Source organism: Ambystoma mexicanum, chromosome 11, assembly GCF_040938575.1.
Source record: "Ambystoma mexicanum isolate Mex_15411 chromosome 11, UKY_AmexF1_1, whole genome shotgun sequence".
NCBI lineage: Eukaryota > Metazoa > Chordata > Amphibia > Caudata > Ambystomatidae > Ambystoma > Ambystoma mexicanum.
Window position 1 is genome coordinate 590,796,988 of NC_090934.1, and position 26,203 is coordinate 590,823,190.

A 26,203-nucleotide genomic window follows, 5' to 3' on the forward strand; every position below is an offset into this window, starting at 1 on the left:
GCGGCGGAAAGACCGAGAAGCAATAGCAGGCCTAGTTTCCCTTTATCTTTTAGCGCCTCAATTTGGGTTTTAAGATCGATCAAGGCTGTTTCTGTTCCGTGTCTCGAGCGGAAACCAGATTGTCTTCGACCGAGGAGATTGTTAGTTTCAAGTCTTGGATCTGAAGGTATTCTGCGCAATCTAAAATCTTGAGCAGGAACGGGACAGTAGTGATTGGTCTATAATTAGTAGGTATATTTGGGTCAAGGGACATTTTTTTGATCAAAGGGATCACCCATGCATCCTTCAGGTTGTCTGGACTATGCCCATTTTGAATGATGCGTTTATGAAGGTCGTGATGAAAGGAGCTAGGGCGGATACAGCTTCCTTAATGATAGAGGCCGGGCAGGAATCACCTTGAAAATTGGAAGGTTTCAGTTTGTTCATAACTCCTTCTACTTCACCAATAGTAAGAGGGGAGGAGAAAGGTTTACAATTCATGTTAGTCTGGCTGGTAGCAGTCACGAGAGAGGTCTGAGGTTTAGCCGTCTGTATGGAATTTTGTTTGCCTGTAATTTTTGTTTGGAGGGATGCAACTTTGTCCAGTAGTGCTGTCTGTATATTAGTGCACCAGTTGCTGTCTTTAATGCAAGTGTCTGGCGGCAATGCAGGTGACTCAAGTTCCTTTAGAATTTTGAACAGTTCTTTAGTATTAGATTGTGCTGACATGATGCGATTATTGTAAGACTTTTTTTGCCTGGAAAATGGCTTCTTTGTAGTTGAGGGTAGCTAGAAGAAGCCCATCCTTGTGGGCATCCAAAGGATGACTTTTCCATTGGGTTTCCGCACTAACTTCTTTCCCGTGTGTGCAGCGGGCAAATACATAGTCATGTGTTGCAAAACTGCTTTTGACAATGATCCACGTTGTGGCCATGGCATGCACTATACTGCTTAAGCTTGGGTGCGTGTTTTGGCAGCTGTTTGCACGGGTGCATGAGTGGCATAACATCCTCCATCATAACAAGTCACAATCGACTGTCAATACTTACCGTTATTTTACACAGAAAATACTTTTCAGAAAAATAATACAATATGAGCATCCACCAATCATCGCAGCTCCAAACCTTTATGGCTCACTTTACTTCAGTCTACCTGTTCAGTCAATAATACCTTTAACAACTAAATAAATAAATAATCTACTCTCAAACTTTTTACCACAACCTATTAGTTGTCGTTCTTCGACATTTCATCATTTCCTTAATACATAAAATACATACAATATACAAACAGACAGACTGGCCGGCCCCAACATATATCTCTGCCAAAGCTCCTTGTGTCCACTCTCGCCCCTAAAATTACTCTGATCGGGGTGTGAATTGTTTTCTTTAATAGATCTATCTGTTTGCAGCTTATTTATATCCACTTGGATTTTAAAACAACTCCTTCTAGAAATCCCTGGATGTAGGATTCTGGGCTTATCTTATGGAACGTTCCTTGTCCATATATCTTTACTTTGATGCTCTTCATCATTAACTAACTACCCCACCAACCCTCCATTACTTTCTCCCCATTATCACTTTACCCACCTAATATACAATTATTTTTGCCACCTTTGTCACTCTACACACCATTCGTTTTTCAGCTACTGACCCTCAGGATCGTGGAGCTCCTCAACCAGCCACCACAGCCTTCGGTCCTCTCAGCTGCCTGTAAAAAATGGGAGGGGAATTCCGCGAAAGAGGGACCCGTCCCATCTGCTTTGTTTGTCTTGCAAGAACTTGGTTTAACCCGCTACACACAGGAAGCTTTGCGGTCCACCAGCTAAATGGCGGAAGACATCCGATATTTCCGAGACCATTAAAAGCCTATTGGGTCGACAGATCTTTAACCATCCTCTCTCTGCTACCACGTGAACCCATAGACCTAGGGCCCTTTAAGACGAGGTAGCAATACTTAGAGAATGGATGGGGATGCAGAATTTACTCAAACATCAATAATCAAACCGACTCAGGAAGTTGGCAAAACATGGTACTGTTTTATTTGCAGTTATCTAAAACAGAGTTACAACGGACATCAATGGACGTTTGTTTGATTTCTCTCAAGGCATTCTATAAAAAACACAACTTTTATAATCAAAATCCATCATAAGTGACGTCACACTACGTGGTGACCTACTTGGGGATGTGATACCTTACAGGGAACTTCTAGGTATACGTTCCATACTAACGGGGGTTGTGATTGGGTCTCTAACATCAGGTGAACAACTAACCCCTCCTCTAGTGCAAGTCATCTTCATTGTTACAAAATATATGATGATTTATTGGTTACACAAACTGTAGGGCTCTTTGATACGTGGCCCTCTAAAATTGGTTTGGCACCCTTCTACCCTTCTGGAATATTCCACACGTTAGCAGCACACAGGCTACCACTCCAGGTGAAGGGACGGTCGGCGTGGTCATGCCTCACCTCCCAAATAGCCCATCATCTATCATCACTATTGCAGTCTGCCAGTCAATTAAGGCTTTGAACTTGGCCTTGTAGAAGCTCTCTGAGCCTGAGAATAAAAGGAAGTATAGGCATAGTTTGTCTTCTGGTTCTGGTGTAGCTCGACCCAATGTCTATTTTGACCTGACCATGTGACTGTAGACAGCATTTTATAGCTCCTTGCTGCTTTTAATTCTATTAAATGATGAACTCTTGACGCCCTCAGTGTTTTTCCATTCCACCTCAAACAGAAGTTTGTTTCTTTCTCACGTTCATGTAACTACTGAATGGACAACCAGGCTCACGGTGGCCTTGAGTTCTTGGTGCTGGGCCAGCCAAGCCTTTCTTGAATTCTCCTTTGCCATTAGCTGTTTTCCAACTGAGCCACACTGAAAACCCCTTCCAGTCACGGGTTTCAAGCTCTGCTAAAGTGCATTGTGGAATGTCCAGATTCTATACATTCCTATGTATATACGTTGGCATATCGCCGCAACTATTCACTACTTAGCCTGCCTTAAAATCACTTTGTCTACTTGTGTTACTGCATCTGTTCAAGTATAAAGTGATTTTGCATTTTCTTCAGCGTTTCTGTAGCATGAGCATCTTCATCTCGAGCCCGAAATGTTGCTAATCTTTAACCACTCCTCTTCAGATCTTATTTAATGTTTATGTTCTTTCACCACGTGCATCTTTTCAGGGTGTGTCAGCTCTTTTTCATGTGACTTCACCAGTCTTATTTCTCACTCATTTTCATACTTCTTCCCGGGCTTTATCCAGAATGCCATCATATCTTTGTGAATGCAGATATGGTTTTCTCAATGGATACCTTGTTTCAAGGATTCTTTGCGGTACAGGCATCCTCACTGACACTGCACATGTCACAATTTCCAGTTCCCAACATATAGGCAATATGGTGGCAGAGCTTTTGGTGGGAGTACTTGACTCTTCCTCTACAAAACACTTGTGTATAGGTGCATTATAAATGCCATATCATATCATATCATAACATATGCTAGCTTGAAGTCATAGAATGTAATCATGAGGATTCATTTCATTATTGGGTAATTGACATTTTATTTGTTGAAGATAGTGCCAATTCACACTGTCCAGTGATTTCTACTTGGCCATGTAATAGATATATTACACTTAAATTGATACTGAAGCAAGTGTTGGGTATGAATTTTGTTTGTGCCCACCCTGACTAACACGTGTAAAAATGAATAAAACAGACACTCCCTGGACAGGGAATAAGGCACAAAAGCGCAGGCTGCGAGAGTGCTCTGACCACATTAAGGTTACAACACATTTATATAGTACATCTACATTTTTAACAGATGATGCTATGTTGGACCAGGATTGGTCGGCCGTGGTGGTGACTTAGGTGTGGGCATCATCTCTTCCTCCGGGTTGGTTGCTTGGTTGGTGGGAGGATTGACGTCAGACATTTGTGCTAGGATGGGTGAAGGTCAGGTCGCTGTGAAACACGGCGGTCACTATCTAAGCTAAGAAAATACATTCTGAGTAATGCATGCACTAAATAACAGTTGATCAAAAGACTCTCAGTAGTGTATCATGTCGTTATACAAATCACTCAAGGGTTTATACCATCCACACATTTGGGTTACACAGGTCACAGGTTTAAGGGCCTTGACCACTATAATATTGTCATTGAATTATAGGGTTAGTCTCACAGGAATCTCAGGTATGTGGCATTTGTTAGTATTGGGCACGATATACTGCACAGGGGTCTAATGTTAGTTGGGGAGTCTGTTGGGTGGGCTTCATAGCGAGATTGGCAGTCTGGCATATGAAAGGGATGCCTTGCAAGAACACAGGGTTAGAATGGCAATAAGTTTCAACTGGCGAAGGTAAGAGGACAAGGACACTTTTGTGGAGATGGACGAGCTATGTGCTTGGCTCATGTTGGTTCACATGCAGGACAGTGATCTCAGAGGAAAAGGGATGTGTTACATTTATTATTTTTTGCAAGCAGCTCCGGCCTCAGCGTGAGAATGGGGCTGCAGAGTTTTCCAGTTGGAGTGGGGACGAGGGTGGGGGCCATGTGCTCCGAGCTACAGCGGCGGGCAAAAGGGAGAGATGCATTTTGTACTATTGCATATTCATCTGGGGTACACATTAAGTAAATACCTCCATCCCCATCTAGATCTACCCATACTTCTTGGTGCCATTGCAACTCTCTTGGTTCCTTTATGGTCGTCTAATGCAAATTATCCACTATATCCCCATATTGCCTGTAAATTGCTGCCATTCTGTATTGTGGTGTGGTGTATTCCCCTGTTTGCATTTGTGCATCTATCATGGTAGCTACCGTTGTCAGTCAGCCCATTGTCACCATCATCATAGCCGAGGTTGGCATGCTTTTCTCACAACACCGTAGTCCCAGTTGGCACACACAAAAGAACAGGAGCACAAAAACTATGATGGGGATCAGTATGTTCATAGCCACATTTACCCATGATGGTATCCAGCTGAACAAATTGTCGAACCATGTATTTTCTTCTGCTCCTCCTTCCACTCTCATTCTCTCCCCTAAGTTGTGCACTGCGTTTATCACATGGGAGAGTGTCCCGTTATCAGTGTCTTCAGTTGGCATGAATGTGCAACACGCCCCCCAATTTTCTGGCAAACACCACCGTCCATCGCCGTGAGGAGATTTAGGACATATCTATTTTGCATTGTCATTAGGCGCAACGGGCGGAGCTCTATTTTTATCACGTTGAACCCCTCTTCAGTGTCGTTAGCCAATTGAATGAGCTCCCAGCGCACGATCTGCAATCATTTGGCGTTTGCTCGTGCTTGTAGTCCAGGGGTGAGAAGTGAGGCAAAGAATGTCTCTGCTGATGAAAAGAGCTTGTATTTCTGCAGGATCTCAGCAAGGAGTTTCGATGATTCGGATGAGATGTAATTGGAGGATCTTTTACTTCGTGTCAATCTTTTCTTTAGTTCATATTCTGACAATAGTTCATATGCTGGAGCTTCTGATCTCATCAGTTGGGGCGATGCCGATTGTTCAGCCGATTGCCCTGCTGCCGATATGCCAGCCGATTGCTCTGCTGCCGATATGCCAGCCGATTGCTCTGCTGCCCCTTGGATGTGGCTCTCTGGTATTACCATCAGGGCTGTGTGGAGTGTCGCTAAAGCACAAGTTCCTTTCCACGATGTGGGGAGTTGCAGGGAAGCTTGTTTGCCGCAAACCTAATACATGTCCATTAGTGCAGCTGTGCCTTTCGTCATGTCGGGAATTATCACCGTTTTGTTACATCTCCTTGCTTCCCCCATGTTCACTTTCCCTTCCCCACGAAAACACAGTTCATGTGGTACTTCTTTTTGTATTTTGATAGGTTTTTCTAATGCTGATATGATGATATGATATGGCATTTGTAACGCGCCTATACACAAGCGTTTCAAGTGTTTCAAGGCGCGACAAGGCAGGGAGGGGGAAACGGGGGAAGACAGACAACGATCCTACTAGGCCAGGTGTCATTCAGATCGCGCAAGTGCAGGGGAAGGGGGAAGGGAGAAAGCGCAAGGGGAGGGGAGGGGGCAAGTGCAGTACAAGGTAAGTATATATAATAAAATGAATAGGGCCAGCTGGTGGCAAGTGCAAGGTAAGTGCAGACAAGTGCTGGGAACGGGGGCTCTAGGGATACAGAGACAGTCCCGCAGTGCAGCGGTTGCCAGCGAGGCAGTGCAAGTGCAGAGTGGCTGGGCCCAGGACCGAGGTCGGCGAGAGTGGCCGAGTTGCAGATTCGGTGCAGATTCAGCGAAGAATTAGCAGGGGAGAGGGAGAGAGAAAGCAGAAGCAAAGAGGAAGGTTTTGAGGTGCTTCCGGAACCGTAGATGGTTCTCCTCAAGTTTCAGGGAGGCAGGAAGGCTGTTCCAGAGGGAGGCCCCTGCCGCGGAGAGAGATCTACCCCCAGCTCGTTGCTTCGAGAAGCGGCTGACCCTGAGGGAGTTGGAGACAGATGAGCGAAGGGCTCGGGAAGGAAGATATTTAGGAAGAGAGAGTTGAAGGTATTTAGGCCCCAGGCCCCAGAAGGCCTTGTGGACAATGCAGAGGGTTTTGAACTTTATCCTCGCAGCCACTGGGAGCCAGTGTAGAGACTTCAGTCCTGGAGAGATACGGTCCCTGGGCTTAAGACCAAGGACAAGTCTCGCAGTTCTGTTCTGGATGAGTTGCAGAGGGCGGAGAGTGGAGGCAGGCAGATTAAGATAGAGGCTGTTACAGTAGTCCAGCTTTGAGAGAACCAGGGCTCGTGAGACAGTGAGCTTCTGGGGGAAGGAGAGGAAGGGAAGAATACCTCTGTGACCCATGTTAGCTTTGCGACATGTTGCGACCAGATGGGGTCACTTGCCCCTTTTATCCATTGGAAAGTGTCATTTGGTAGGCCTCGAAGCGCTTCTACTTTGCATTGTATTGTTTCTTCGTGCCATTTATTTTCTGCAAATCATGTCCCCTTGATGACAAGAAATGGTTCCTCGAGGCAAATTACTCCTTGGCACCGGCTTGTACATGTTTTTCCATTCTCCAGGTTTTCCAATGAAACAGTGTGCGCCTGGAATATGCTCTTTATTCTGCATAAAACCAGATGAATTAAACATTGGGCCTCCGACAAGGGCACTTCCTGTGGTACTAACATTTTTGGTGTTCCTGATGCATGCGGGATGAGTGAACAGACGTAGCAGCTCTCATTTGTTGCTTGCTTCGCCGTGGCACTCATGTCAGAATACCATTTATTTGATTGATCAGGGTGGCGGGGATCTTCTATTTCATCTAACCCCAGGTCGTGATAGATGTTGTAACTTTTCCCTCCCGCCCCCCTTTTTCTCCTCCTCCTCCCTTCCTGATCATTGTTTTTCACCCTTTTGTAATGTATTGGAAACATCCCAGCCCATGTTGTATCATTACTATTCAATATGGCATATGTATCATCATCAGTAGCAGCAATATTGTGTGAGGTAGAGTGTATGGTTGTCTGTGCATTAATACTAGTGTTAATTAAATCATTTGTCCAATAATACTCTCCATCATATTCGTTATATCCATGGCCATTACTCATATTTACATCAAAATGTATCACTGACACACTTGTTGATCCCACAGTGGTGTATTCTGAGGGTTGCATTCCATCTGTTTTGTTAACATTAATTTCATGTGACTCCTGCCATATAGTCTTCACCCCAGTCCATATCATTTGCGATCCTTCTCTTATCATGTTAGCCCCGCTCCCCCCCTTTTGCATGTCATCAACAAGAGATAAAAGGGTATAGTACCAAGCTGCAAAAAGCAACATTACTGACATAAAAATTGCAGCACATTTCAAAACGCATTCAACATCACTTAACCTTTTAGCCCTAATGGCGACCCTATCGCTATCTAACATTAATTTGTTCTCTCCGATCGTGGGTCGTTGGGCCATTGTTCACCTGGAGGGGCGATATAAATTCGTTAAGTCATCACAATATATACATATATTTACATTCTTGTTCAACTTCACGTTTAATCATTATTTTCAGTCAGGCTTGTTCTGTTACTCTCTTGTTCATGTACTTTTGATGTAGAGACAACCATCAAAAAAGGTGGGAGATAGAGATGGAGAGATAGGTGAGGTATATAGACAATATGCTGGCCAATTGAAGAGGAGAGGGGGGAAGAGACAGAAAAGAAAGAAGGAGGAAGTAAGCTGTGCAGAACAAAATACATATCATAATTTTTATCTCTGCATATTCTTTTACTGGCTCTTTTGTTATTTTCCTTCAACCTCATTTATTGTCCCAGTAGCGCTGTCTTGCTCCTGCTGGGGGATTGTACTACTGTGTTCCCTCCTCACATCGGAGAAGTGCACCCAATACTTCAATCCCTTCACCTTCACCACGGTGGGTGTACTATAAATGACCTCGTAGGGGCCATGAAACCTGGGTGAATTCAACCTTCTCACAAAGCTGCGGACATACACATGTGCCCCCGGCATTAGTGGCCCGCTTGAACTATCTGTGGTAGTAGTATCAGTCATCACATTTTCAGTAAAAGGCGGTGCTATTTGTTGTGCTATGCTGCGTACTGCGCATGTTAACTGGGTTAGGTATTCCTTGAACTCTTCCCCAGCACTGTGGCAGCCCTGTGTGCATCTGATGCTCTTCTAATCGGGGATACTGGCATGTGTATTCTCCTCCCAGTTACAATTTCGTGGGGGCTCAAATGGTGGTCTTTACACGGTTGCGTCCTGAGTTGGAACAGTGCTAGGGGCAAGCAATAAACCCAGTTCATTTTCAATGTGTTACACAATTTAGACAACTTACTCTTCAATAATCCGTTGATCTTTTCTACCATCCCATTCGAAATTGGGTGATAAATTGAGCATAATTTGTGCTTCACCCCCAAAAGTGATGTCACTTCCTTAAAGAGGTCATTCACAAAGTGCGTACCGTTATCTGATCTAATCACATCGCATATCCCCCATCGTGAAAACACCTCCCGCACGAGGAACTTGGCCGCACATTTCACGTCTGGGTGGGGACATGAGCCCGCTTCCACCCACTTTGAAAAGGGGCACACTACCACAATCAAATATCTTGCTCCGTTACACCGCTCTCCCATATCAGCATAGTCTTTGTGGAGCTCTCTAAATGGTCCTGTTGGTCGGGCAAGGTACCACGTAGTGTTCTTAATGTCATTCCAGAATTATATGTTTGGCATGTTATACATTCTACAATGAATTTTGACAGGTGCTCTTGTAAATTGGGGATGAACCAGTGTTCCTGAATGTCTGCAGCAATGTGTTGCTTCGCTACATGGCCGGGGAAATGCAACTGTTGGATGCTATTTCTAGTAACTCTATGGGCATTACAACCATTCCTGTCGTCGCTTGTCTCCAAATGAGATCTGTGGCTGATTGTGTACATCCCGGTTTGCTCCACAGTTCTTGCTCCTCTTGGGACGCTCGTTTTTGTAACTCTATTATCTGCGCTATTGGGGTATTATTGTATGCTTCCTCTCGTGGGTCTGTGGTGGTTGCTTTTGTGATGCACTCAAGTTTTGGTGTCACATTGAAATATGAGGCCTCCTTCGCGTTTCCCAATGAGATTGCGTCTGTGTTGTTGGTATGGGCTTGGCATTTCACCACTGCCACTACCGATGGTACTGCTAATGCATCTATCAGTTCATTCACCAATGTTGCATGCTGTACTGGAGAACCATCTGCCCTCCTGAATCCTCTTCTACGCCACTGTGACAGCCCTTAGTGCACCGTGGTAGTTGCATAGGCTGAGTCTGAGTATATTGTCACCGCACAGCCTTTGGCTGTGTGCAGGACTTCAATCAAGGCAGTTAATTCTGCTGCCTGTGCTGAATAATGGGATGGGAGGTGCCTTTGCACAATTGTCTCATATTTGTCTTCTTCCATGCGCACTACCGCCATTCCAACGTGTTTTTCCCCTTTCTCGGGGTTTATTGATGCTGACCCATCTATGAAATATATTTCTCCCTCCTGTAGGGTGTTCTCACTTGCTTTGGGGATGTCGACACCTTCCCCCTCATATGTGGCACAATCGTGTTCTTGTATGTCCTCTGTCGTGCATGGCTCTGTAATAAATGTTGCTGGGTTCACTGTCTTGCACCTCACAACGTGTACGTTGGGACTTGAAATTACTACTTCATATGCTGTTGCTCTTTGTGTCGTTAGTGTTGATTTTGATCGCTCAAGGATGGCGAACAGGGAATGCTCCGCATATAGCATTACCGAACATCCGATGACAATGATGGCGCTTTTTTCAATTGCGAAGGCCGCAGCTGCGAGGGCCTGTTCGCACGCGAAATGTCCTTGCATTGCTGGATCTAGTGTCCCACTGTAGTAAGCCAATAGTTTGTGACCTAGTGATGTCTTCCGTGTCAGTACTGCTGTCATCAGTGTTCCATTGTAGTGTGAAAACAAGAAAAATTCCCTCTCATAATCTGGGTTCGCGAGGACTGGGACGTCAGCGATGAGGTCTTTTAATTTCGAGTACTGTATTATCATTTCATGCGTCCATTTTATTGTCGCCCTATTCTTCTGTGCCTCTTTTAATGCTTGTAGTAGGGGGCGTGTATATGCCACGTAATCAAAGATCCATGCTTGGCAATAATTACAAATGGCAAGAAATTTTTGCATGTCTTTCACAGTTTTTGGTATTATTATGTTGCGTATAGCAGCTGCTCTGTCTGGGAGTATTCGCTTCCCATCTTTTGAGATTAACTGTCCGAGGTATACAACCTCGGCAAGGCAGTATTGCAATTTTCCTTTGTCTACCTTGTATCCTTTGGCAGCTAGCACATTCAGTAATTCTATCGAGTCTTCGCGACACTTTTCTTCTGTATGGCTACAGACGAGCAAATCATCTACATATTGAATGATGGTGCTCTCTACATCTATGTTTCCAATGTCTTACCGTAACACCATGTTAAAAATGCTGGGCTTTCACAATACCCTTGCGGGAGTCGGCGGTGTTCAGATCTGTTGTTCCCTATTGTGAACGCTGTCAGGTACTGGGATCCTGGGTTGAGTGGTATGGAGAAGAAAGCATTCTTCAAGTCAATTACAGTAAAACATGTTGATTCTTTTGGCACACTGCACAATATTGATGCCGGGTTAGGCACTAATGGGAACTCTTTTTGAATGATGTCATTGAGTGGGCAGAGATCTTGGATCATCCTCCACGCCCCTCCCTTTGCTTTTTTGATCGGGAAAATCGCTGTATTACATGGGGAGGTTGATGGCACTATGATGCCTTGTTTCAGGAGTGCATTTATGGTCTCTCTAATTCCCTCCTTCGCTTCTTTTGATATGGGATATTGTTTTACTCTCGGCAGCATTGCACCTGGTTTGAGTTTTATTTTTATTGGTGTTACCTCATACAGCAGCCCTACATCGTGGGGCCCGGTGGTCCAAATTTCAGGAGCTACTTTTGTCATGTGTTCCTCAAATATAGTCAGTGGGGCTTTAACGCTAGCCATCAATGGGTTATGTACCTCTCTGTACTGGACCATAATATCACATGGTATGCTTATTTCCATTATTATTTCTCCATCATCCTCACCATCAGTGAACAATTCCTCATCTGTTATATCTCGTAGCATTATGTTTGGGTCTATGCATAACACAGTCTTCCACTCGCACCCCTGTACGTCCAGTCCTATGACCACAATACGTTTGCTGGATACTTGAACTGCCTCTTTTCTATGGACATTATCATGCCTGGTACAATGTCTGTGTGTGCAATTGGGCGGAATATGAAATCTGGTGGTGTTCTCCATTCTTTTCTCGTTATCTCTGGCACCACTCGTGCTAACACCTTGATACCATATATGAACATGCTTATATCAATGGGTACCCCTCGCACCACAACTTCATACATTACTGTGCTGATCATCAACATTGCTCGTACTGGGCATACTCCTGGTGTTGAGCACACTATTCCTCGTTCTGTAAAAGAGATCATCATATTCAATTTGCTCAAAAAATCTCTACCCAGCAGGTTTATTGGCGCGTCTTCATGGTACAGTAAGGGTGCATGCACGGTTTTTCCCCCCACCGTTATATCAAGATCTTTAGTGTAAGGAACTTTTAAAATAGCCCCAGAGAACCCCTGCGTCTCTAAATTCCTGCCTGAGAGTGGAAACCGCCCTTCCATAAGACATGATTTCTCTGCTCCAGAGTCTACCATAAAGATAAACTGCTTATTTCCTATCTCTGCCCCCACTAGTGGTTCCTCTTCAGCACATAGGGTGGTGGATAGGACTGGACATGCAAGTGTTCCCTGTGGGCTGTCCTAGTCTGAATGTCTTTCTTGCCCTGGCACGGAGAAGACATTATCTCCGATCACGGTCATGCCACGGTACGGTGCGGGCGCACCGTTTGCAGATGTTGCATAACAATTATTGGTTGTGCTTCCCACTGCATTCTGTCTTGCCATTCGTTGTGGTGGTGGTTGTTGTCCTTGCTGTACCTGAGGTTCGTTATAGCAGTAGTCTTGCTGTCTCCCACTTCCCATCGGTAGTCCGTAGGGGCTACCTGGGTGTGGACACCCCCACCCTTGTTCGTTCTCCATGGGCTGTTGCCCCTGGAAATACCCTGAGGGCCGCATTCTACAATCTCTAGAGTAGTGTCCCCATCTCCCACAGTTCCAACATGACCCTTGTGGTCCGCCTCTCATTCCTTGGCCGCCAAATCCCCTATTTCCCATGCCTCAAACCCCCCTCTCTGGCCACGGTACCCACCTCTTCCTCTTGCTGGTCTGTCTTGCCACTGTTGTCCACCGTATTGCTCTTCTCCGTTCCACTGCCCTTGTCCTCCTGCGGCCCGCAGTGCCGCTATTGTTGCTGGTCTGTTTCCCGCTCCTTCGTCCCCCTCATTTTCTCGGTCTGTGGTTGCGCTGGCGTTGACGGCGGCGACCTTCACTAATTTGTTCTGTACCAGCTTCGCCCCGTCTGCCAGCCTTTTTTGTGCTATGTCCTTTTCTCTCTCTTTGATCCTCCTGCAGTGGTGCACAATAATGCTCTGTATTTCAGGCCAGCCCTTGGCTTCTAACCCAGCTATTTTGTCCAAGGCCTTCTGCACCTCCTTCGGGAGCCCCTTTTTAATGATAAAGTAAAACAAGGCGGTGGACTGGTTCCACGCCGTGCCAGTTTTGCTTCTCCATAAATCCTGCACCCGCAGTATGAATTGCGTGGGATCCTCGTTCTCCTCCATTGTGCACTGCATCACTAAATGTAAATCTGGAATATCTGGAAACGTGCGCCTCAATGCATCCCATACTTGTGCTCGAACGTTATTGAACGCCGATCCATCGTGGCGGTCACAACTCATCGTTACTTCGGGGAATCCGGCCTTTTCCCACACTGCGTCTGCTTGGTCACCAATCGCTGACACTAATAAGCTCATCACATCCCCTATCGCTAGTGGCACTCCTGCTGTGTTTTTCTCAAAGGCGTGTATCCATTTCCCAGCCCCTCCTGACAGTGCGGGGAGGACCTTTAGCAAGTTGTTTTTATCCATTTGAGCCCACGGAATGTTTGTATCAATGGCATTTGTAACTTGTGTTTCTTCCCTACCTTACTTACCGCACCTTTCTTTGCTTTACTTACCATCATATTTCCCCCTCGCTGTCTTAGCCTACCCTGCCATAGTGGTGGCGATGGGGTGTCTGGGTACCGGCGGTTTGGCAATGGGGACCCGGTCTCGGCAGCTGTCTCTTCATATCCGTCTAAGTCACTCCACACTTCTTCTAGTTCTGATTCTTGCTCATTGTTCCCTTCACATCCTTCTCCTCTCTCACTGTCTGGCGTGGGTGAGCGTATAATCCTCACGGGTTTGTCATTTAGATGAAACAGGAACTCCCCCGATCGCCACTCTTTCTCTTGTCCTTGTGGTATGCGTGTTCCTTGTGATGATACTGACCGTGCTGGCTCTGAGATCGCTTGTGCCTCTTCCCCTGCTGTGCTCAATGTTGGTGTTAGATCCGCTATGGATAATGGTGGCCCCTCTCCTCCCCCTGGCAGCATTTGGCTCCTGTCGCACAATGCTCGTAGCCGCGTTATCTCCATCTGTGCATGCGCTAGCTGGCGGTCTAATTCTCCAGTGATAGGTGCTAAATTCACAGAGGTGCGCTTGTTGGGCCATACAACCCTCCTTTATCATAGGGGGGTGGTGCTGTGGCAACTGCTCCTGTTGTAGGTGTAGGAGATGGACATGCTGGTACGTAAAGGGGCTCACTATATCCTACTGCTGGTCTGGACATTAGAGAATATATTTTAGTTGTGTCGCCTTCAGATGTAGTGGTTGTGCACTCGCCCTTTGCCGTTCTACTTACCTCTTCCTGTGTTTTCTGTGTTTCATTCACTTTCTCTTTACTTACCTCTTCTGCAGGCGTAACTTCTTCAAACATTCGCCATAGGTCTAGTACTTCCCTTCTGTTTTGCAATTGTTTCCCCTTATACCTTGCTAACAAGTGTGTAGATACTAGATCTAATACTCTTTTGTTGAATGACCCACCCTCTGGCGGAATTGGTGTCACACTGTCCCCTTTTATCTCCGTTAACCATTGATCATGGTATTTTTGTATTTTCTCACTGTATAACCGAAGGTGCTGACAAATATGTGCTAGTGGTGTTATTCCTCCCATGACGATGTGTTTCCTTCCCTTCCTCTGTCTGTACTTACCTTTTGACCTCCCTTTCCCCTTAATCACTTCTTCACCAGTTGGATAATATACCACGAGTTTTGTCAATTACTTGTAATTTGTATGCACATATATGTATCAAGATATATATATATATATATATCAACCCCCTTTTCAACGTTAACCTTTTAGTTATTGCAGGTTCAAATTCAACTGTTCATTGTTGCATATTTTGCCACTTTAACCACAAATTAATCACAGTACTTGGATATCCTTGACAAAAAATGGACAGAACACAAAAGCACATATAACACTTATCATGCACATGCACTACCTGCGCGCGTTTTCTCCCCGTTGCTCTTTTTTCCCACTCTCTTTCCCGTTTCGCCTACTATTCTCATTCACTCCCCACCTCTTGCACCCTCTTACTCTTTTCCAAGAATCCTTTCGTACCCAGAAAAATAATGTTCTAAATAACTACTCCGAGTCAACTCAATATACGAGACTCCTACTATTTTCTCTGTAACTTCACTTATTTATTCTGCACTGGACGAGACAATGCTACGCTGTGCCGCCTTCTACCCCGTTCGGGCTAGGATACCACTTCTCTTTTTCTCTTCACTTCTTACCAAAACCTAATGGCCATATAAAGGATAGATCAGAAAAGCCTCATTATCACTCAAACAGGCTCTACTCTTCCCTACTACTCATTACCACCTGTCCCCCCTATTTCTCCCTTACCTTTCCTTCGTAACCTTCGCAACCGGCACTCATGTGTTCAGTCAAGTGACCCGAGGGTCGCCGCTCGCAGTCTGACCCCAGTCAGGCTCGCACCCCAACCAAGCCGTGGCCCGCCTCGGCGAGCAGCTTTTCAGTCGGGTATTCGTCAACCAGGAACCCTTAACCCTTCTTCGTAGTGCGCACAGGCTGGTCGGCCGCGGAGGCGATGGTTTCGCTGGGGGGCGTCCCGGATCTCGCTGCTCGGCGCCGGCCTCGAGGCACCTCTCCGATCACGTCGCAGGGGGTCACCAAATGTTTGTGCCCACCCTGACTAACACGTGTAAAAATGAATAAAACAGACACTCCCTGGGCAGGGAATAAGGCACAAAAGTGCAGGCTGCGAGAGTTTAAGGAAAGTTTATCTAAATCTCTGAGAGGCTCTGACCACATCAAGGTTACAACACATTTATATAGTACATCTACATTTTTAACATATGATGCTACGTTGGACCAGGATTGGTCAGCCGTGGTGGTGACTTAGGTGTGGGCATCATCTCTTCCTCCGGGTTGGTTGCTTGGTTGGCGGGAGGATTGATGTCAGACATTTGTGCTCCGGATGGGTGAAGGTCAGGTCACTGTGAAACACGGTGGTCACTATCTAAGCTAAGAAAATACATTCTGAGTAATGCATGCACTAAATAACAGTTCATCAAAAGACTCTCAGTAGTGTATCACGTCGTTATACAAATCACTCAAGGGTTTATACCATCCACACATTCGGGTTACACAGGTCACAGGTTTAAGGGCCTTGACCACTATAATACTGTCATTGAACTATAGGGTTAGTCTCACAAGAATCTCAGGTATGTGGCATTTGTTGGTATTGGGCACGATATACTGCACAGGGGTCTAATGTTAGTTGTGGGGTCTGTTGGGTGAGCTTCATAGCGAGGTTGGCAGTCTGGCACATGAAAGGGATGCCTTGCAAGGACACAGGGTTAGAATGGCAATACGTTTCAACTGGCGAGGGTAAGAGGGCAAGGACACTTTTGTGGAGATGGACGAGCTATGTGCTTGGCTCATGTTAGTTCACATGCAGGACAGTGATCTCAGAGGAAAAGGGATGTGTTACATTTATTATTTGTTGCAAGCAGCTCCGGCCTCAGCGTGAGAATGGAGCCGCAGAGTTTTCCAGTTGGAGTGGGGACGATGGTGGGGGCCATGTGCTCCAAACTACAGCGGCGGGCAAAAGGGAGAGATGCATTTTGTACTATCGCAGTGAGGCCTAGTTACCATGATGGAGTCGAAAGGGGGTACAGAAAATGGATGCCCTGTGTCCTGCTTGGTGGTCCCATCTACGCAAATATAACCAAAAGTTAGTATCATATAAGGGTGAGGGGTGTACCCACCACTAGAGGCACTTGGTCCAAGTTTTGTACTGAGAAGTGATGGTAGAGAGGGGCCCATTGGCCCCTCGCTCCCACACAATTTCTATAAGGAGGATTAGACCGAAAATCAAAAGGGAGATTTCAGATTCTGCTATGTAGACCTCAGTCCTTAGTGAATTGAATTGAGTGTTCTAGTGGTCGGAAAGCTCACTGTAACAGGCTTCCATTCGGGATGTGAAATTCACACAAGCACTGCTTCCTGCATTGTTATTTGAATTACCTTACTAAGGCTTCACTCATAATCAATGTTTTAATTAGACACTAGTATATTGGGATTCAGCACAAACACACTATTTCCTTACACAACTTTTAGAACTACTGTTAAAAGATGCCTGCCCAAGCGATGAGTACCCAAACCTTACATGGTACTCTGCTGCTCTTAAGCTAGGTCACCGCTTTACACAATAACATGAAAATACAAAAGAAATAGAATATGTTTTCCATTTAGAGGCACAAGGCAGCGTGTCTTCCCAAGGGATAGGTCTAGCAGCAATAATCTCACACCTAATGTAATTGGCTCAGTCCAGGGAAAAAGCCATTTGTTGGTATAATGATAATGTATTTATTAAAGTTTGGTATACCAAAGCATCCATTCTGAAAAGATACCACCTTTACCTTTCTCAGGACCCTCAGACACTTGCTATCCCAGACAAATGTAGTGATATGTTATACGTTTTCAGGAATAATCTCATTGGAAGGGACTGGAGTACATATAAGAAAATAGGCAGAAAGTTGATCTTGATGCACTCAATATGCAACACCCATGCAACCTCTAGCATCCAGAATCTCATAATTATCCTATCTAAGGTTTCCAGGAATGGAACAGGGACTTTGAAAATACATGCCGAATCATAGCATATGGTGATAGTTATAGCTAGACATTTAATTCTCGTTTTGACCCATTTATTTCCATATTCCTCCTACAAACATATCATCTGAACAAGCACAGACGCACTCTTTTGCTGCATCATCTACAAGGCAGTTGCCCTCAAGTCACCCAGCTATCTCATGGAGAAACTCAGCATCTCCGGTGGACAGCAGACCGCACATGCAGACTTGAAATCCGCTGCTGCAAAAAAGAAAAGACCATAAAACTAGCCCTCTCTGTCCACACCCCAAGACTATGGAATCTCCTCCCCATCAGCATCAGACCTGCTGTCTGTGTCCCTCTGTATCCAACCCCCTGTATATCTGGTCTGTGTTTCCCTCTGAAAAGCACTCCCTTATGCAACTGTTATGTTATGTTATTTTGCATTTATATAGCGCCTTATATACCATTGGTCTGAAGGCGCTGGTAGGTTGAACGCCCTTGGGAACCGAAGTTCGGGTCAGTACAGAGAGTAGAGAGAGTCCAAAGGTGCGTGTGCGCACCAGGTATGTGTGCAGCTGGTGCGGAATTCGTGTGGTAGCTGCTTCTTAGCGGTAGGTGTGGTGGTTGAGAGATCAGGAGTATGTGTTCGCTCTGTTTTATTATATACCTCTGTAAAGCTCTCCATTGCTTCTTTAAGCTAAGTCTGCACTCAATAAATGCCATAATAATAAAATAATAATAATAATAATAATAATAATAATAATAATAATAATAATAATAATAATAATAATAATAATAATAATAATAATAATAATAATAATAATAAGGGTGCTGTGATGTTCAAGACTTCTGACTAGAGTTTATTAATCCTCAAACATGATAAACTCTGAAACAGTGTTAGCTCTGAAAACACAGCACAATGTGAAAGAGGGGTTCCTCAGAAAACCTTTGTGATTCTCAGCATTCAGAGCAATCTTTTACTTTTGGATAGTGCGTCTTATGGCCATAGTGTTTTTGTTGGTTCTGATATTCTAAACTAGGGACTCAGCTGGGAGTTCAAACATCAACAGGGACAGGGGTCAAGCCTGACGAGTTCACTTTACAGCAGCACAGACGTTGGTGCATCCGGATACTGGTGAGCAGTGCCTGGAAGTTAACCACTATTCAATAAAACCTGGGTGGAATAAATTCATATTTTAATAACACTTGATGTTGAAAGAACCACTCGACATGATCATAGACCTGGTCTGAGTCACCGGAAAGATGGAAAACGTAGAGCTTGAATTCTGAGTTACTTTGACCTCATCTACTGCCCTTCAACATCACTCCTTGCACATCAGCCTAAAATGGCTCCTGTTTGACCAACCTCACTCATTTTAGGGAAATCTTGATTGATCTGCAAAGTCAAGATCCCAATGAAGATTGTTCTGTTGCTATGAATTAGTTATGTGCAAAAGGATGAGGAGTCATTCAGCTCCTTATTCAATTTGGCTATAGGGGTCAAGGTGGAACCCACCATATAGGGTGTGATAATGTTTTGGGATGCAAAGGCGATATACACCCTAATTAATGAAAGAATAAGTTCAGAACAACATGCTTTATTAAAGCCAGAACCAAAGCCATCAAGGTGTGGTGCCTTGGAACTGGCAAATCCGATTATTGCCACTGTAATCTCCTCTGCAGGTATAACTTATTGTAGGCTATACATTTAGTCAGGGGCCAACCCAGCTAATTGAATCTGATCTAAAAATATATCTTGTAAATGTGTCTCTCAGGAATGTGTGCAGTATAACACACAGTTGTATTCACTAATATCAACATATGAAATCCTTGCAAACACATATGATGACACACACATCTGTAGATGAGATATGCTGTTGTTTGCCACAAAACAAGTCAAGGCTTAAATATCCTGCTTCAAACTTACACAAAATATCCTTGTTTGGGTCAACAAAGAGTTCACTAATATAAATCTGCATCCAACTGCAGTTAGATAGGAACACATATGATCAATCACAGATAATGTATTTCTCTTTGAAATCATGTACACAGAGAAATCATATCCAACATGTTTCTTTCCACATGTGCATTGAGGTGAATTCCTCAGAAACCAGTAGGCAGGGCACTAGCTGACCAAACAAAAATTTAAAAAGGCACTACATGATTGGGGAAACAGCACATTGAAACCAGTCAATACTCCAAGTAGAGCTCCAATAAGGCATACGTACTTACAGCATTTTCATGGAGTTGCAATAATTTGTCCAGGTTCTCACATCATATGTAAGGCATAACAACGGTTTGCCAGAAGTTATCAGATCTTACAAAGGTTTGCCTGTTATTTCCATCAAATGATAAGGTACTCTATTTGCCAGGTATTGTCATGTGATCATATGGCCAGTTACTCACACCAGTTTCAAGATTCCAATATCATATTTCTGAACATTCTCACCGTTTTCTAGGTATTGCCATTATGTTGATTTTGTTAAATGTTTTGTACAGTGTATATGTTACCTTGTGGGCACTTCAAAGTAATTGTCTCCCATATGTTGAACGTCTGGCCTTACCTTGGCTTGCTCCACTGACCAACAGATTGGCTAATGGGGTATTTTATCTGGCGTTTGAAGGTGAGATGATTGGTGCAGTTTCCTCCAGTTGGTGGTGCAAAATCTCTCAGGCAATGGCGAGGTGGTCCACATATGATCTGTCAGGTTCTGATTAAATGAACCCGCATACTGACATTGAATGCCCAGTGTTGCCATAATTCAGATATTGCCATCATATTTATTTATTTATTTATTTATTTGCATTTGTAAAGCACTCACACTGCCCAGAGGCATCGAGGCGCTGTTACAGGAATATGTCTTAGTTGCGTATTAATAACACGCTTAATACCCACAGGTTTCTAAGCGCAGACCCGGGGATCGAACCTGTTTTGCTTCGTTTCTTTTTGCTTCGTTTCTTTTTGTTTCTAAGTCGAGCATGTTGTCGTTGAGCTATCCTCCTGGATCATATGTCCAGTTTTGTACTTGATTGGCCATGATTTGTCATCATATGCCAAGGTGTACCTTTGGTTATCTACTACCATCACATGTATTTATTTATTTGGGGTGGGGGCTGGGTTGTGGCATGCCACATAGCTAGAAAATCATTGCTTCAAAGTACAGTGGAAGAGGTGGGGGAGGTGGGAGTGAAAGGTCAGGGGGCATTTGTGACTAAGCTCTAGAGCTTCTTTACAGAAGATGACAAGGAAGGAAGACAGAGGAAGAGGATTGGAAAAGGTGCCTTTTTTTTAAAAAATCTGACTACGAAGGAAGACAGAGCCAAAAGGAAGAAGAAAGGGGGAAGTCCATGGGAGAATTGTGGCTAGGCCCTGGTGCTGCTTTGCAGATATGACTAAGAAGGAAGACGAAGGTAGAGAATGGGAAGAGGTGACAGTGAAAAGTCAGGGGTCATTTGTGGCTAATAGCGGGGGCTGATATCCAGAGGCTGACTATGAAGGAAGACAGAGGAAGAGGATATGAAGATCTGAGAGGGAATTGTCGGGGTACTCATGGCTAGGCTGCTCTTCAAAAGCTGACTGTCAAGGAATACACAGGAACAGGATAAGAAGAGCGCAGAGGGAAATGTTGGGGGGCTTCATGGCTAAGGTGCTTTTCGGAAGCTGAGTAGTAAGAAAGACAGAGGAATGGGATAAGAAGACATAAGAGGGAAATGTCAGGGTTTTATTCGTGGCTAGACTGCTTTCTAGAAGCTGACTAGAAAGGAAGGAAACGGATAGGAAGAGGTGAGAGGGAAATGTCAGGGAGGATTCATGACTAAGTTGCTTTCCAGAATACGACCAGGAAGGAAGACAGAGAAGGGCTAGGGATAAGTGAGAGGGAATGGTCAGGGTGGATACATGACCATGGTCGAAATTGACGGTAGTCAGCAAAAGTGCTTTCTTTGCAGCCACTCCACGGGCATGGAACACAATCCCGCCTGAACTGAGCAAAATAAAATGACAAGAACTGTTAAAGAAGAATTTGAAAAATTTGTTTAGATAGTGCTTTCCCTTTTTTGCCTCAGCAGGTTAGTCTTCCTCAGGTTGTTTGTATTTGCCTGACTGTGTGTTTCTTTTTTCTTTTTCTTTTTGTTTTGTCTACACATCATATATTTATTAGATTGCCTGCATGCCTCAAAGCCCTTTGGTGCACAGTATAAATAAATTACCATAACATAATATAAGCTGCTTTCCAGAAGTTGATTAGAAGAATGACAGACAAAAAGGCTAGGAAGAGAAGGGGTGAGAGGGAAATGTCAGGGAGGATTTTTGGTTACGGTACTTTTCAGAAACTCACTATGAAGGAAGACATAGGAGGAGGTGAGAGGAAAAGGTCATGAGGGTTTCATGACTAAGCAGCTTTCCAGAAGCTGAATGGGAAGGAAGGAAAACAGAGGAAGAGAATAGGAACAGGTGAGAGTGAAAGATCAGGGGGCTTTCCAGAAGCTGACTGGGAAGAAAGACAGAGGAATATGCTAGGAAGAGGTGAGAGGGAAATATCAGAGCTGATTCGTGGCTACGGTGCTTTTCAGACATTGACCAGAAAGGAAGATAGAAGAAGAGGCTAGGAAGGGGATATGTCAAGGAGGATTCGTGTCTGCGGTGCTTTTCAAAAGCTGGCTCGGAAGGAAGACAGAGGTAGAGGATAGTAAGAGGTAAGAGGGACAGGTCAGGGTGGATTCATGACTAAGCTGCTTTCCAAACTAGGACGGATCACATAGGAAGAGGCTAGGAAGAGGTAAGAAGGAAATGTTTTCGGAAGCTGCATATGAAGGAAGACGGAGGACGAAGATAGGAAAGGGTGAGAGGGATATGTCAAGTAGGATTTGTGGCCGAGGTGCTTTTCAGAAACTGACTTGGAAGGAAGATAGAGGAAGAGGCTAGGAAGAAGTGAAAGGTAAATGTCAGGGGGAATTTGTGGCTAAGCTGCTTTTAAAGCCTGACTAGGAAGGAAGGCAGAGATAATAAGAGGAAAGGGTGAAGTCCAGGGGAAATTTATTTTCTAGATCCTAAGAGGGAAGACAGAGGTAGAGAATAGGAAGAGGTAAGAGGGAAAAGTCAAGGGTTATTTGTGGCTAAAATCATGGTCTGCTTTCTGAATCCTGGCAAGAAATATAAAGGACAAAGAGGAACCGAAATGCTGTGTGCAAGGTGAGAATTTCTAGGAATGCAAGAGAGGTTTCAAAATTAATTGTGTATCAGGCCTCTCTTCTGCAAATGTGTGAAGAGAGGCACAAAAGCACAAGTGTATTTGGTGTTAGGCAAATAAAGTCACTGTGGTCTATGGAGTGAAGTGCCTTTAAATAATGGTCTGGATGGATACAACAGGTCTTAAACACAACTGTGGGTACAACCCCCTGGGTCTGTGACACAGCATGGGCAATCATTTGAAAGGTTCAGGCTTTTCATACCAGTTACTAAAGGGTACATACATCTAGAAGGCAATCACAAGCAGGAACAAGACTGAGGAATACTTACCGGTGTAGTATTATTGGTGTACCATAACCATCATGTTGGAACTTAGCATCATATGGCAAAATACTAACACAGTTTGCTAGCTAGTCCCATCATATGCCAAGTAGTCACATAATTTGCTAATTGCAGCCGCCTCTATATCTCCTGCCAAAGTAATAATAATAATAATAATAATAATAATAATAATATGCAGTTTGTACGTATATAGCTCTTCATTCTGATTACCCCACATGTCTAAGTGTTGTAATAAGAGCTGTTATTATTACCCAATTGAATGGTACTCAAACATTTGGTACTGATTGAATGAAAGGCTGATTCAAACTTGCAAAGTGAGACTTGTGTTGTATCCACCTGAGAGCTATCCATCTCTGTTGGACAATCATGTGTCTTACTGAGTCACATCACTATCAGCCTTTCAGAGGCGCAAGCCTATTAGGAAAGATCTTGTTGAACCTGTCGGGTAGCTAGTCACTGCTTTCGAAAGAGAAGCGGTTTAGCGCTCATCTTGGTGATTGTGGTCTCAGGAGCACTTGGTTCTAATCCTTTTCGAAACAACTGTTAGCCAGGTGCGACAAAACAGTAAGCCAAAATGCTCCATGAAGAGTAAATCAAGAGTGTCCCCAGTGGTAATATAGAACACAACAGACACACACATTAATATTAGCTGAAATCTCAATAAATAGAAGGTAATTCTATTCCAAACATGGTCCCATCGCATGTGACCAATAATTGGAGAACAATGGCCATTCATTAGAAGAAAACACAGATAGGACACCTGCCATACTCCCTAAATACACATGTAGACACGAGACGTCACACTAGGCCAAGTACAAAGGGATTGCCTGGTCTCATGGCCTGAGAATGAGAGACGGTAACTTTTAATTGGAGGAAGAATATTTGATGGGCCTCTCTCCCGCTACTCTATGTGTCATTCATATTCTGATGACCTGCCAAGTGTCCACAGTTGGTAAGGAATGTGCCAACCTATCAAAATCCATAGGGAAATGCCGCCCATCAAGTAGTATGCCAACAAACCCCCTGTCCTGAGTATGATGTAGTTTAACCTTTATCAATATTGGGGTGGTTGCAGGTGAAGCCATCAGATATGTGTAACCCAATTAAAATGTTTAAGCTGTACGGAATCTATACGTAGTCCAACCCACTAACATGTCCTCATTTCCCATAGGTTTTGTCAACTGAGATTAAGTTAGGACATCATCGATGACAAGTTTGCAGTACTTAAGAAAGTGTTTTTAATAAGTATATTGAGAGCAATAAGATTTTAATGCTTGTATGCTACCCCAGCTTTGTTTCAATGCAAATACTTTTGGGTTTTGCCGTGCACGTTGTCTACTCAGTCATTGAGTCTGGTTTGGATTGACTCTGTTTCCTCTTATCCAGTTGTTGTAATTTTGATCATGTAACAAAGTTTTGAAAACTGTGTGTAAGCTTTCAGTGTTGATTCGTCATCGTGATCAACACTGAAAGCAAACTCTGGTTGTAGTCGGTGTGTTACAGGCAGGAAAAAGGTAAGTTTATCCTTTTTTAAATGTTTTTAGCCATTAGCTCCTGTGTGTGGTTACTTGCTCATGCTAAGGAGCTATTACCTCATTGTTGGGCTGACCCTGCCGGTAATGTACCGCCCACTCAAGTTAAGGGCCTGAGCATTGCTTCGTGTCATACCGCCTCTGTGCAAAGGACATAGAAAAGTGAATGAGCAATGCTGAACACAAGCAAGTTATGGTCCTAGAATGTTGCAGGGTGGAACATGGTCTGACAATGGGCAGTGGAATGTGACAGGGTTGTGTGACCTCATCACAGATTATTCTACTTAAAACCATGGCCCATACTTTTGTTCGATACCATTTCAGCCAAATCATGCCTGTTGTGCTGCAGGTCACATACACTGGTTGAGTTAACAGCCACCATCCCCAATCATTTAGCTTGCTTACCCTCACCACCAACAGGATTCTACAAAAAACAGTGTGTGTGTGTGTGTGTGTCTTTTAATTATTCTGCAGTTGCAACCTTTTACTTACATTAGTTCTCACATTTTCCAAATCCTTCTTTCTATCTAGCCTTTGATGTAATATGCGGCATACATTTGTGAACGTCTGTACTCCAAGATCGCCCTTGGGAGCTCTTTCTGCCCGTTGAATGGACATCTAAGGATAGTAAACCGATCCTAAATGCCACATACCAAGTGTCAGTTAACTTAAGTGAACAACATAGTATGGCTCGATTTAGATTTATCTATGGCAAATGGTAATGTCCTTAATGGCAGCAATGGTAATCTATGTTTACGGAACCAGGATGACAAATGGATAATTAACATGAAGGCATCTGCACTTGGAATACATGTAAATGAAGGACTGTTGATGTTTTTCTTGGTAAGAATTGATAGAGCTGTTCCAAAGTTTGAACTCGTGTATATTGGTGTCTCTTATCTTTATTTTTGGTCTATACATGTCACAGCAAAATGAAGATTTTTTCCAATCTCAGTCTCTAGCGGTTTTGGAACAAAAAGACATTGACAGGACAGACTTGCCACAATAACTGATCCATTTGATTCAGAGATCTCACTAATTTGAATGCCATGTTTTTCATCCGGATTATATGCAGATCTTTCCATAGACGCTTAGAAAACATATACTTCAAATATTTGTGATTATGTTTTTCTTTCTTAGAACCAAATAGAATGTTCATGTTTAGTGTATTATATATTGAAGGTTTTTAAGTGGAGTATTTTCTAATATCTATTTTTCAAAATGCCATTGTATTCACTTGGCTGTGACACTGTTAGATCCATACTGCTGGGATGTGCTTATTATGACATTATAGCCTGTGAACAATGTCATAAATTAACTGAACAGAGTTAGCAATTTAATTACCTGTAATATGTATTGCACTGATTTTCATCAAGACATTTGCCACTATCCATCTCAAGCATTTCACATCACACTTCTGTGCATCCAAATGGGAAAATGGAAAGTGAACCAGCTTCCCTAAGCCTACCATCTGTAAACCGATGAAAATAGTTTTTTCATCATTGACCTTGGGAAGTCCAACACT